The following is a 12,888-nucleotide window of genomic DNA, read 5'->3' on the forward strand; positions in this document are numbered from 1 at the left end:
CAGAGTGGAAGAGTAACTTGTATAGCGTGTAATTCAATTAGAGTGTGGGCACTGCACAGACTTCAGCACCAAGGTCAGCCACTCACTGTGTGTCTTTGGACAGATTACATATCTTCTCTGGGCAACATTCATGAGATCAGAAAAGTATAGGAAGCAATAGTACTGGCCTTCACACTCTGTTACAAGTGTAACATGAGTTGTCTTTTGTTTGTTTTTGTTTTGTTAAGCACTCAGGATAGTGAACGGCATAGTGTAATAACTTTGACTTTTTTCTGACTACTACATATGGCTCAGCCACCTATTCCATTCATCACATGGAAGGGATGGCCAGAAAGCCTGTTGGTAGATGATCATCATGAAGTGGTGCACGTGTTAATTCACGTTAATTTATTCATGTGAATAAAAGCTAGTGCTAGAACCCATCATGGATAATGACACCTTTGGGCAGTCATTTCTCCTCTGTAGATTTTGACTTGATCATCTTTGGGTAGTTCTAGATGTTGGAGTGGGAATATGATGAGATCATGGCAGTAGTTCCCTTTTTATGTTCTAGGAGTTTTAGGAAGCATTTTGTCTAACATTATAGGGAGAGGAACCCTGACTCAAAGGAAGACAAGGGACATTGTGCTTGGGGGATGAAGTGGGAAAATTCTCTGACAACATTGCTCTGCTGTGTTCTCTACCTGAAAGAGCAGGGTGTGAGATGTGGAATGTCTTGGGAATTGTCTTGATGTCCAGTTGGGATAACTTCCAGAAATGCTGAGGCTTAAACGTCTGTGAATTTGGGGAAGAAAAAGAGATGGACTAGACAGTTTTATGCCATAAAGTGCAGCAATCGTGTAGATGGAAACTCTCGTGACTGAGATGAAAACAGGGTCCCTTTAGCATTATGTTGATCATAACCTTCCTTACCTCCTTTCAGATATCTTGGCTTCCGCTTATTGTCCACAGTCCCTGTCACTCCAGGAGGCAAGATGCCCTGTGAAGGAATTGAATTTTCCAGTTTCCCTGATAGGGGAAGACAATAAGATGAATGAGATGCTGGGAAAGCTGGCAGAAGATACTTGTCCATCTTTCTTCATTTTCATACATGCAATGTAGACTTGATGGCTGGAGGCTTAGCAGTCATGGGTGACCTTGAAGCAAACTTGAAGGTGAGGACTTTACACTAAGAATGATGGAGCATTGAGAGGAGTCAGGGCACCTGATCATCATGGATGTGCATTACCTGTTGACCCCCCGGTTTCCTGATGTGAGAGTGATAACCTTCAATCTTGTTTACAGCACTGATTTGGGTTTTATATTTTAAGAGGCTGAAAGTAACCCTGACAGATCATTCAAGAAGATTTCCTAAAATTTCGTTATTTTTTTTAAATAATAATTTTCTTTACATCCAAATTAGTTAACATATAGTATAATAATAATTTCCTGTGTAGAATTTAGTGATTCATCACTTATATATGACACTTAGTGTTAATCACTACAAGTGCCCTCCTCAATGCCCGTCACCCATTGAACCCATCCACCCACCAGCTCCCCTCCAGCAGCGATCAGTTTGTTCTCTGTATTTAGAAGTCTCTGATGGTTTGCCTACCTCTCTTTTTCCCCCTTTCTCCTATGTTCGTCTGTTTTGTTTGTTGTATTCCACATATGAGTGATATCATATGATATTTGTCTTTCTCTGACTGACTTATTTTGCTTAGCAGAATACACTCTAGTTCCAACCACATTGTTGCAAATGGAAAGATTTCATTCTTTTTCATCATCAAGTAGTATTCCATTGTGTATATATATATATATATATATATATATATATATATATATATTGTGGGGGGCCGGGCCCCGGTGCCAGGCTGAGACCGGGTCGAGCAGTGTTCCCCGTTGACTCAAGCCAACCTGGTGGCTCCCCCTCCCATTCATGTGGGAGGCCGGGCCCCGGCGCCAGGCTGAGACCGGGTTGAGCAACGTTCCCTGTTGACTCAAGCCAACCTGGTGGTTCCCCCTCCCATTCCCCCATTTTCAAGGGCATACGAAAGCTTTGTCAAGGCTGAGAAAGTTAATTCCTGAAGACTGTGGTCTGCAGGTGTTGGCAGTAATGCTACCTCCCTTTTTCTACCCTGAGTCAGATAGAAAAAACATGGGAATTGTGTTTTGCTAGCAATCTTATCAACAAGGTCTTGTGACCCGTCTAGAAAATGCACAAGAAACACAGGACTAAATGTTTTGGTGGGCAGCAATTATGTGAAACCTGTTTATTCTTAGAATGACCTAACCCATAAGAGTCTGGTTATAAAAGATTGTGTACAGCAACAATAAAGCCGTCACTTGGGCCATCAGCCCAGGGGACCCTCCTGTTCCCAAACTTTCTCTTCTCTCTTTTTTTCTTGCATTCCCCTACCCTCAGGACCCTGACCTCGGTGTTTGTCGCGCCGGCCGCGACAATATATACCACATCTTTATCCATTCATCAGTCGATGGACATTGGGGCTCTCTCCATACTTTGGCTACTGTTGATAGTGCTGCTATAAACACGGTGTGCATGTGCCCCTTTGAAACAGGATTTTTGTACCCTTTGGCTAAATTTCAAGTAGTGCAATTTCTGGTTCATAGGGTAGTTTTATTTTTAATTTTTTAGAAATTCAATTTTTGGGAGCACCTGGGTGGTTCAGTTGGTTAAGCATCTGACTTTGGCTCAGGTCATGATCTTGTAGTTCTTGAGTTCGAGCCATGCATTGGGCTCTGTTCTGACAGCTTGGAGCCTGGAGCTTGCTTTGGATTCTGTGTCTCCCTCCCTCTCTTTGCCCCTCTCCTGCTCATGTTTACTCTCTCTTTCTCAAAAAATAAACATGAAAATTTATTTTACAAAAAGAAATTTATTTTTTTAAGTTTATGTATTTATTTTTCAGAGAGTGTGAGTGGAGGAGGCGCAGAGAAAGAGAGGGCCAGAAGATCTGAAGTGGGCTTTGCAATGACAGCAAAGACCTTGAGGTGAGGTTTGAACACATGAACTGTGAGATCATGACCTGAGCCTAAGGCAGATGCTTAACCAACTGAGCCACCGAGGAGCCCACTATTTTTATTTTTTTAATATGAAATTTATTGCCAAATTGGTTTCCATACAACACCCAGTGCTCATCCCAACAGGTGCCCTTCCCAACACCCAACACCCACCCTCCCCTCTCTCCCACCCCCCATTAAGCCTCAGTTTGTTCTCAGTTTTTAAGAGTCTCTTATGTTTGGCTCCCTCCCTCTCTAACTTTTTCTTTTTTTCCTTCCCCTCCTCCATGGTCTTCTGTCAAGTTGCTCAAGATCCATATAGGAGTGAAAACATATGGTATCTGTCTTTCTCTGTATGACTTATACACTTATAACACCCTCCACTTCCATGCATGTTCCTACAAAAGGCCATACTTCATTCTTTCTCACTGCCATGTAGTATTCCATTGTGTATATAAACCACAATTTCTTTATCCATTTGTCAGTTGATGGACATTAAGGCTCTTTCCATAACTTGGCTATTGTTGAGAGTGCTGCTATAAACATTGGGGTACAAGTGCCCCTATGCATCATCACTCCTGTATCCCTTGGGTAAATTCCTAGCAGTGCTATTGCTGGGTCATAGGGTGATCTATTTTTAATTTTTTGAGGAACTCCACACTGGTTTCCAGAGCAGATGCACCAGTTTGCATTCCCACCAACAGTGCAAGAGGGTTCCTGTTTCTCCACATCCTCTCCAGCATCTATAGTCTCCTGATTTGTTCATTTTAGCCACTCTGACTGGCATGAGGTTGTATGTGAGTGTGGTTTTGGTTTATATTTCCCTGATGAGGAACGACGTTGAGCATCTTTTCATGTGCCTGTGGCCATCTGGATGTCTTCTTTACAGAAGGGTCTATTCATGTTTTCTGCCCATTTGTTCACTGGATTATTTGTTTTTCAGGTGTGGAGTTTGGTGAGCTCTTTATAGATTTTGGATGCTAGCCCTTTGTCCGATATGTCATTTGCAAATATGTTTTGCCATTCCGTCCGTTGCCTTTTAGTTTTGTTGGTTGTTTCCTTTGCAGTGCAGAAGCTTTTTATCTTCATGAGGTCCCAATCATTCACTTTTGCTTTTAATTCCCTTGCCTTTGGGGATGTGTCAAGTAAGAAATTGCTACGGCTGAGGTCAGAGAGGTCTTTTCCTGCTTTCTCCTCTAGGGTTTTAATGGTTTCCTGTCTCACATTCAGGTCCTTCATCCATTTTGAGTTTGCTTTTGTGAATGGTGTAAGAAAGTGGTCTAGTTTCATCCTTCTGCATGTCCAGTTCTCCCAGCACCATTTGTTAAAGAGACTGTCTTTTTTCCATTGGATGTTCTTTCCTGCTTTGTCAAAGATGAGTTGGCCATACGTTTGTGGGTCTAGTTCTGGGGTTTCTATGGTATTCCATTGGTCTATGTGTCTGTTTTTGTGCCAATACCATGCTGTCTTGGTGATTACAGCTTTGTAGTGGAGGCTAAAGTCTGGGATTGTGATGCCTCCTGCTTTGGTCTTCTTCTTCAAAATTGCCTTGGCTAATCAAGGCCTTTTGTGGTTCCATACAAATTTTAGGATTGCTTGTTCTAGCTTTTAGAAGAATGCTGGTGCAATTTTGATTGGGATTGCATTGAATGTGTAGATAGCTTTGGGTAGTATTGACATTTTGACAATACTTATTCTTCCAATCCATGAGCACGGGAAGTTTTTCCATTTCTTTGTATCTTCTTCAGTTTCCTTCCTAAGCTTTCTATAGTTTTCAGCATACAGATCTTTTACATCTTTGGTTAGGCTTATTCCTAGGTATATTATGCTTCTTGGTGCAATTGTGAATGGAATCAGTTTATTTCTTTTTGTTGCTTCATTATCAGTGTATAAAGGTACAACCAATTTCTGCACACTAATTTGGTACCCTGCGACTTTGCTGAATTCATGTATCAGTTCTAGCAGACTTATGGTGGAGTCTGTTGGGTTTTCCGTGTCGAGTAATATGTCCTCTGCGAAAAGTGAAAGTTTTACTTCATCTTTGGCAATTTTCATGTCTTTGATTTCCTTTTGTTGTCTGATTGCTGGTGCTAGCACTTCCAACACTATGTTAAACAACATCGGTGAGAGTGGACATCCCTGTCATGTTCCTGATCTCAGGGAGAAAGCTCTCAGTTTTTCCCCATGGAGGATGATATTAGCTGTGGGCTTTTCATAAATGGTTTTTATGATGTTTATTTTGTTCCTTCTATCCCGACTTTCTCGAGGGTTTTTATTAAGAAAGCATGCAGAATTTTGTCAAACGCTTTTTCTGCATCGATTGACAGGATCATATGGTTCTTATCTTTTCTTTTATTAATGTCACGTTCATTGATTTGCAAATGTTGCAAATGTTGAACCAGCACTGCAGCCCAGGAATGAATCCCACTTGATCATGGTGAATAATTCTTGTTATATGCTGTTGAATTCAATTCGCTAGTATCTTATGGAGAATTTTGGCATCCATAGTCATCAAGGATAATGGCCTGTAGTTCTCTTTTTTTACTGAGTCTCTGTCTCGTTTAGGAATCAAAGTAATGCTGGCTTCATAGAACGAGTCTGGAAGTTTTCCTTCCCTTTCTATTTTTTGGAACAGCGTGAGAAGGATAGGTATTATCTCTGCTATAAATGTCTGGTAGAATTCCCCAGTGAAGCCGTCTGGTCCTGGACTCTTATTTGTTGGGAGATTTTTGATAACTGATTCCATTTCTTTGCTGGTTATGGGTCTGTTCAAGATTTCTATTTCTTCTTGTTTGAGTTTTAGAAGTGTATGGGTCGTTAGGAATGTGTCCGTTTCTTCCAGGTTGTCCAGTTTTTGGCATATAATTTTTCATAGTATTCCCTGATAATTGTTTGTATTTCTGAGGGATTGGTTGTAATAATTCCATTTTCATTCATGATTTTATCTATTTGGGTCATCTCCCCTTTCTTTTGAGAAGCCTGGCTAGAAGTTTATCAATTTTATTTATTTTTTCAAAAAACCAACTCTTGGTTTCATTGATCTGCTCTACAGTTTTTTTAGATTCTATAGTGTTTACTTCTGCTCTGATCTTTATTATTTCTCTTTTTATGCTGAGTTTGGGGTATCTTTGCTGTTCTGCTTGTACTTCCTTTAGGTGTGCTGTTAGATTTTGTATTTGGGATTTTTCTTGTTTCTGTAGATAGGCCTGCATTGCAATGTATTTTCCTCTCAGGACTGCCTTCGCTGCATCCCACAGCATTTGGATTGTTGTATTTTCATCTTCATTTGTTTCCAAATACATATATTTTTAATTTCTTCTCTAATTGCCTGGTTGACCCATTCATTCTCTAGTAGGGTGTTCTTTAGCCTCCATGCCTTTGGAGGTTTTCCAGACTTTTTCCTGTGGTTGATTTCAAGATTCATAGCATTGTGGTCTGAAAGTATGCATGGTATGATCTCAACTCTTGCATACTTATGAAGGGCTGTTTTGTGACCCAGTATGTGATCTCTCTTGGAGAAGGTTCCATGTGCACTCGAGAAGAAAGTATATTCTCTGGCTTTGGGATGCAGAGTTCTAAATATTTCTGTCAACTCCGTCTGATCCAATGTATCATTCAGGGCCCTTGTTTCTTTATTGATCCTGTGTCTAGATGATCTATCCATTGTTGTAAGTGGGGTATTAAAGTCCCCTGCAATTACCGCATTCTTATCAATAAGGTTACTCAGGTTTGTGATTGTTTTATATATTTGGGAGCTCCCGTGTTCAGCGTATAGACATTTATAATTGTTCGCTCTTCCTGATGGATAGACCCTGTGATTATTCTATAATGCCCTTCTCCATCTCTTGTTACAACCTTTAATTTAAAGTCTAGTTTGTCTGATATAAGTATGGCTACTCCAGCTTTCTTTTGGCTTCCAGTAGCATGATAAATAGTTCTCCATCCCCTCACTCTCAATCTGAAGGTGTCCTCAGGTCTAAAATGAGTCTCTTGTAGACAGAAAATAGATGGGTTGTTTTTTTATCCATTCTGATACCCTATGTCTTTTGGGTGGTGCATTTAGTCCATTTACGTTCAGAGTTATTATAGAAAGATATGGATTTAGAGTCATTTTGATGTCTGTATGTTTTATGCTTGTAGTGATGTCTCTGGTACTTTGTCTCACGGGATCCCCCTAGGATCTCTTGTAGGACTGGTTTAGTGGTGACGAATTCCTTCAGTTTTTGTTTGTTTGGGAAGACTTTTATCTCTCCTTCTATTCTAAATGACAGACTTGCTGGATAAAGGATTCTCGGCTGCATATTTTTTGTTCATCACATTGAAGATCTCCTGCCATTCCTTTCTGGCCTGCTAAGTTTCAGTAGAGAGATCTGTCACGAGTCTTATAGGTCTCCTTTATATGTTAGAGCGTGTTTATGCCTCATTGCTTTCAGAATTGTCTCTTTATCCTTGTATTTTGCCAGTGTCACTATGATATGTCGTGCAGAAGATCGATTCAAGTTATGTCTGATGGGAGTTTTCTGTACTTCTTGGATTTCAATGCCTTTTTCCTTCCCCAGATCAGGGAAGTTCCCAGCTATGATTTCTTCAAGTATACCTTCAGCACCTTTCCCTCTCTTCCTCCTCTGGAATACCAATTATGCGTATATTATTGCCTTTTATCACATCACTTAGTTCTCTAATTCTCCCCTCATACTCCTGGATTTTTTTATCTCTCTTTTTCTCAGCTTCTTCTTTTTCCATAATTTTATCTTCTAGTTCACCTATTCTCTCCTCTGCCTCTTTAATCGGAGCCGTGGTCGTTTCCATTTTATTTTGCAGCTCATTGATAGCATTTTTTTAGCTCCTCCTGACTGTTCCTTAGTCCCTGTATCTCTGTAGCAATAGATTCTCTGCTGTCCTCTATATTGTTTTCAAGCCCAGTGTTTAATTTTATGACTATTATTCTAAATTCACCTTCTGTTATATTATTTAAATCCTTTTTGATCAGTTCGTTAGCTGTTGTTATTTCCTGGAGATTCTTTTGAGGAGAATTCTTCTGTTTTGTCATTTTGGAAAGAACTGCAGGGCACTTACCCTGTGCTGTCTTGAATAACTTGCGTTGGTGGGTGGGGCTGCAGTCAGACCTGATGTCTGCCCCCAGCCCACCGCTGGGGCCACAGTCAGACTGGTGTGTATCTTCTCTTCCCCTTCTAGGGGCGGGATTCACTGTGGGGTGGTGTGGCCTCTCTGGGCTACTTGCACACTGCCAGGCTTGTGGCGCTGGGGATCTGGCATATTAGCTGGGGTGGATCAGCAAGCTGCACGGGGGTGAGAGGGGCAGGCTCAGCTCGCTTATCCTTCAGTGATCCGCTTCGGGAGGGGCCCTGGGGCACCGGGAGGGAGTTAGACCCATCGCCAGAGGGACGGATCCATAGAAGCACAGTGTCGGGTGTTTGCAGGGTGCAAGCAAGTTCCCTGGGAGGAACTGGTTCCCTTTGGGATTTTGGCTGGGGGATGGGTGAGGGAGATGGTGCTGGCGAGTGCCTTTGTTCCCCACTGAGCTGAGCTCTGTCGTCCAGGGCTCAACAACTCTCCCTCTCGTTGTCCTCCAGCCTTCCCGTCTCAAAGCAGAGCTGTTAACTTATAACCTTCCAGATGTTAAGTCCCGCTCGCTGTCCAAACACACTCCATCTGGCCCCTCCACTCTTGCAAGCCAGACTCGGGGTCTCTGCTTGGCTGGCGGGCTGCGCCTCCACCCCGCTCCCTCCCCCCAGTCCATGTAGTGCACACCACCTCTCCACCCTTCCTACCCTCTTCCGTGGGCCTCTTGTCTGTGCTTGGCTCCAGAGAATCCATTCTGCTAGTCTTCTGGCGGTTTTCTGGGTTATTTAGGCAGGTGTAGGTGGAATCTAAGTGATCAGCAGGACGCGGTGAGCCCAGCGTCCTCCTATGCTGCCATCTTCCCCTCCATCTGGGCTGTTTAACTGTAGATGAAAGAAAAAAATGAAGGATTGCTTCAGAGGGAAAAGTGTCTCAAAAATTAAATTTGATTTATAAGGTCATTTTCAGGTTACCCAAACAGGAAAAACCAAATGGGGAAAAAATTAGAGTTTTATAACATAAGATTTGAGAATGAAGAAATATAAGCTAAAGAAATTTAAAAACTCAAGATTTTTAAAAGGACAAAAAGAGAGTAAGAGGCTAGTATAAAATCAAATAACGCTCTTTAAGAGAGACATATTGTGCCAGACAGATTGTGATGACAGATTTTCATTTATGTTTGTGGAACACTATATTTTTTTTATTTTTTTAATTTATTTTATTTTCTTTAAATGTTTATTTTTGAGAGAGAGAAAGAGAAAGTATACAAGCAGGGGGGGAGAAGAGAAAGAGGGAGACAGAGGATCTAAAACAAGCTCTGGTGACAGCAGGGCTCAAACCCATGAATTGTGAGATCATGACCTGAGCCAAAGTCAAACGCCACACACCACAAGGAAGATTTGCTCATCGAGTAGCTGTTTATCTTCCAGATAATGTTGTTTTCACAGTTCCTACGATTAGGACCACAAAGCTTCCATCCTGTCTCATCCCTCATTCTAAAGTTAAATGATTAAAATTCCCAAAGGCTGCATGAGTATTCCAAAGAAACTGAACAACCATGTTTGAGAGATACTGAGGGAGGTATGCTTCAACTTTCCAATGTTTTTCCCCCAAAAGGCATCTGAGAGCTCAGAAGCCAAGTTAGGACTTTGAGAACAAAAATGATTTTGTCTGTCAGCTACTTCCTATAAACACATCCAGTGGGAAGTATGCCAGTCACTCTGTGGGACTGGAGGACAGAGGACTTTCTCCACCTAGTTTCTCTGTTTCATCTGTGTCTCTAAGCTTCCTCAGCAAGGCTGCTTCACCCTGGCTGCAGCGACTGACTTCCATTTCCACACCTGCAGAACCAGCCTTTTCTACCCCTTAAGGACAGCACCAGCCACCCAGAACAGCGCTCCCTTCCCAGAGGCTAGGACTCAGCTCCCCAGGGGCCTCCTCCAAACATCCAAGTTCTAATAAAGCCAACTACCTGTTTGCTGCAGTCACTGTCCCCATGAAAGCTTTGTGTTGTTTTTCTCTTTTCAGAGAGCCAATCCCTAACATTTTTATGTTAAATTCCTTCCATTAAAACAACAGTATAGTTTCTGTCACATGGCTGTGTTCTTACTGATATACCTGTATGTTGTTTAGTGTTATCACTGCTCTGAATTATCAAAAGGTACGACTCTTACCTGAACTCTTTAATTAGAATACGTAACATAGTTTCAGGTGCAGAAAGATGCTTAATGAAAATGAGTTCACAGTAACACAGACATTCTTGGACCTGAGGCATCAATAATAAAACAGTAAAACTGTGGATTGCAAGTATCTTATTCTGTGAGTGTTCCAGAAAATGAGCAAATATTGCTAATAAATTTTAACTTGATAAACAAGGGATGTCTTGCAATACAAACAGTACATGACACGGAATGTCACAGGATCACAACGGAGCCAGTAGTTCTTGAAATTCGCTTTGATATACAAGTGCTTTGGATGACAAGCATGTTTCCAGAGCGAATTATGCATGCAAGCCAAGGTTTTACTGTAATTCCTAAAATGAGGCTTGCGTGTCTGTTAAGGTAATTCCTGATACAGCTAAGCAACACATCATGAAGTTGAAAACAGGTACCTTCTGCCCATTTATGGTCACAGAACTAAGTTTTCTATCCTGGGAGGTAGGGTTCCAGGGACTCCATTCCAAAGTAAGTCCTCTAATCCACAGAGAATGCTATCCAGTAGAATGGAAACTGAAATTGAGCCTTTAACCCATGACCCTATTTCTGACACTTACCCCTCAAAGATGATGGAAGAAGAAAGAGAAGAAAATAGACTTCACTCTATCCTAGGCCTGCTCTGAATGCAACAGTAACCCTTTTAAATCTCAAAGTAGCAAAATGAGACAGATATAATTATTATCTGCATTTTTATATATAATGGAAATTTGAGTGACTTACTCATGGTAACACAGTGAGTGAAGCATTTGGGACCCTACATACTTGCTGGCCAATTGTTCACCCCCAATAATGTGTTCAATAATCCAGCCCAATGTTGACACTAACTCTGGAGTTACCACAGAGCCTGTAGGTGTAAGGGTCTCAGTCCCACAAGACGTCCCCCCACTTCAGATGCCAGCTGAGAGTCTCAGAGGCCACCCACAATTTTTGCATGGTTTAGCTGTAAATTCTGGCTTTCCCACAACCCATACTTAGGTTTGATGATTTGCTAAAAGAACTCACACAACCCACAGAAAAGTGTTATGCTTATGAGTACCATTTTTTTATAAAGGATACAACTCAGAAACAGCCAAATGGGAGAGATGCATAGAGCAAGGTTCAGCTTCAGGATGGAGGATGCAGACCCTCCATGTCCCATCCCTAAGGAGCAGGTGCATAACCTTCCCAGCACATCATGTGGGGACCTCTGCCAAGACTCAGTGTCCTGAGTCTGATGGGGAGTTGATCACATAGGCATGATTGATTAATTCACTGACTTGTGACTGGCTCTCCTCCAGCCCCTCACCCCTCTTCAGAGGTAGGGGATAAGGCAGAAAGTTTGGTCTAATCACATGCTTATCTTTCTGGTAGGGACAGCCCCTCCCTTAAAACTACACAAGGACCCACAGTAAGTTACATTAGCATAAGCCCAGGTATGGTTGAAAGGGGTTTTTAATGAACAACAAAAGACACTCTTCTCACTCAGGAAATCTGAAACGTTTTTGAAGTTCTGTGCCAAACACTAGAGATAAAGACTAAATATTTTTATTATACCACAGACCCTGACTACAAAAGGCTCCTCTTACACACTGCAAGGTCTTGAAATAAAGAGGACCAGAAGGTATGATAGGAATGAGAGGGGGCAAATCCAACCACAGGGAAATAAAGAGCATCCCTTTGGGACCCAACCTATACCTGCCTAGAGCATGAGAGCTACACCTGGGACAAACTAGCACAGATGCCAGAAACAGAGGGGAGGAAGAGACAGTCATCCATCCGTGGACTTCCAGGCCATGAGGCTCCAGTGAGTAGCATGTCACAATGTTCCTACTGAAGAAAATGTCAACACCTGAGCTGAGAGGCTTGGAGTAAATCCTAGGAGCTCAAGGGTCTCCAAGAAATAAATCTCTCACCCCTTTAGGCAGGGATTCACATCTGTCTGTGGCTGGACTCCAACAATCCAGAAGACTCAAGGGCCTTGGTTGTTTCCTTCCTGATGCTCAGCTCCCACTGGGCACGGACTGGCAAGAAATCTGTAATCCATGCTTTCTCCAGAGGTCCTGGCAGACCTGAGGTCTCAAGTGCCCACCTCATGCTCAGGAGGTTTACACTCTGTGGCCACTCTGTTGCTCCAATTAGAAAGGTAAATAGGGGGCGCCTGGGGGGGGGCGGGGCTCAGTCAGCTGAGCATCCGACTTTAGCTCAAGTCATGACCTCATTGTTTGTGAGTTCGACCCTCATGTCAGGCTCTAGACTGACAGTTCAGAACATGGAGCCTGCTTCAGATTCTGTGTCTCCATCTCTCTCTGCCTCTCTCTCTGTCTCAAAAATGAATAAACATTAAAAAAAATAAAGGTGAATGGAATTTTCAGAGAGGGAGGCTGAGGATACATATTGGGGCTGCCAACTTCCTGGATTTCCTCCCCTCCTTACCCAGCTCCACCTGCCTGGGCTCTTCATGCCAGACTTGCAAGGCACCACCCTCTCCTGTCTTGAGATTATATTTTTTTAAGCTCTACACCCAACATGGGGCTTGAACTCATGTCCCCAAGATCAAGAGTTGCATGCTCTCCTGACCAAACAGACAGGAACCCCTAGATTATAACTTTTAATG

The sequence above is a fragment of the Prionailurus viverrinus genome, chromosome A1 (assembly GCF_022837055.1).
Source record: "Prionailurus viverrinus isolate Anna chromosome A1, UM_Priviv_1.0, whole genome shotgun sequence".
Classification (NCBI taxonomy): Eukaryota; Metazoa; Chordata; class Mammalia; order Carnivora; family Felidae; genus Prionailurus; species Prionailurus viverrinus.